The sequence below is a fragment of the Hemitrygon akajei genome, chromosome 2, assembly GCF_048418815.1.
Source record: "Hemitrygon akajei chromosome 2, sHemAka1.3, whole genome shotgun sequence".
Classification (NCBI taxonomy): Eukaryota; Metazoa; Chordata; class Chondrichthyes; order Myliobatiformes; family Dasyatidae; genus Hemitrygon; species Hemitrygon akajei.
In genome coordinates, this window is record NC_133125.1 from 31830782 (window position 1) to 31832719 (window position 1938).

Here is a 1938-nt window from a genome sequence, read left to right on the forward strand (position 1 = left end):
GCTTCCTGCTCAGGAGCAGATAATCATCAGGGCAATGGGGGAACTGTTCAGACCATATTGCTTCACTCCATAAACAAAGCTAGCCCAAATCTTAGTCATGAAACTGCAATACGCAGACAACTTCTCACAGGATAGGAAATGACCATCCCTAGCCAATATTGCCAGCAGTGAAGTGCTCGTCACATTCAGCCAGCTTTGAATGGCAGGGAATTTTATTTACAGTGTGGATCAATGACCTTTCTTTTCTCTTTGCATGTTCACAGTTACCAAGACAAATAACCATATAGAATGAAAATGCTGCTATAGGTTTTTAAACTAGTGCTGATTGCATCTTAGCAAATAAAAGATGGAAATTATGCAATAACTAAGCATGACAAGCTGAAACCATCACTGGTTCCCAAGGAAAAAACCCCAACCACCACAAAAACCAGCCTTTCTGTGTTCACTTCAGCAGTATATGAATTGAAATAAGAATGACATAGAGAAGATAAGCAAAGTCCCTAATCAAAGCTGATATGTAAATGAATGAAGTGTCCTATATTTTTATTCAAGGTGAAACAAGGGTTGTAAGTGTCAAAGCAGTACTCTCTCTCTCTCTCTCCCTCTCTCTAGGGCAGGAAGGATTCCCATTATCAGGTCGAGGTGAAAATGTAGCATCCATGTGGCCCATACCCTGCTGTTGTGCATGCCAGCTTATCCAAGCCATCTTCCATTTCATCTGGATTTCCAAAATAGATGCATATATAGGTCTTCATGGAAAATAAGGAAAAGCATTCTCATTGTAGCCTCATTCCTAATGGCAATCTTCAAGTGTGGCTGCATCAAGATATTGTGGTGGCCAAGGTACACAAATACTAAATATTGCCAAGGGTCTACCAATCCCAAAGTTGTGAAGAATGAACCAGGCCTCATTTTCATGGAATGTTCCATCCTATTGGAACATACTTCTCCATCTTTCCCTCATAGAAATCTTTCTGCAGAACAAACACTACTGACCACCTCAATCACATAGGAGTCAACATGGAATGTCCTGGAGATCCTGTGGGAGATAGAAACAGTGGATCCTGTGGATAGTTTCCTGAGCAGAGTGTCAAAATCATTTGGAAGAAAGCTTTGTTACCAAAACTCTCAAACAAACTTTAAGACTTTGCTTGATGAGTGATAAGAGGTGCTTATATCATCAGATATCTCACACCCGATATACGTAATCCCCAAGAAGACTTTCATCCATCTTCTTGTGGATTGTGTGTTTGCCAGGATTGTCTGGAAAGACATGTCGTAATCTTTGTTGAGTTTCATCCTGTGCAGCTGTGTAACACAGAACTCTCTGCTCTACAGGCTGCTCCCAACCTGGAGAAAGGCACAGGTCTGCCCAAAACTTGCTGGTCTTCCAGTGCAAGCATATGTCCACATGTGAATGCTTCCAGCTGGCACATTCAAAGGTACAGGAGTACATGCTGAGGGACACGCTGAAACTTGAAGATGGAATCTTCAGGGATGAAATATTAACTATACTGATTATTTGTAAGTGAAGTTATTAAATTGCCTGCTACAATATATAAAGATAATGATAATATCCCAAATGTAGTACCATATTTACCATGAATCAAGTACATTTTTGGTTTAAAAAGGTCTAGCCTTCTTTGTTAATCATCATAGCTTATTTCTGAAAATGAAGTCATGCAGTAGAAAGGAATTGTCATTCTTAAAATAATTTCAGTGAGTTTTTTAATTGAAATTATATATCTAGATAATCATACATAATTCTCTTGGTGTAAATTTATAGAGAAATATTTATCTTTAAAGCTTTGTAAGAGGTAAAAAAAATTCCTTTAGTATTTATTTTAATTTGAGAAAGGCTGCACAGTCAGCTTTAGGTTTGGAATAAAAGAGATCAGTTTCCACTCCACCCACCCCCAATCAGTTCCTTATTTTGAT

The 1938-nt window shown here is 38.5% G+C and overlaps 1 non-coding gene across 1 annotated transcript; it reads left to right on the plus strand.

Annotated features, from left to right (window-relative positions):
- The first annotated feature begins 438 nt into the window (after nucleotides 1-438).
- On the plus strand, nucleotides 439-545 carry LOC140722426 (U6 spliceosomal RNA). The gene has a single exon (XR_012097610.1). It is a non-coding gene; the product is annotated as a U6 spliceosomal RNA (small nuclear RNA).
- The last annotated feature ends 1393 nt before the right edge of the window (nucleotides 546-1938 follow it).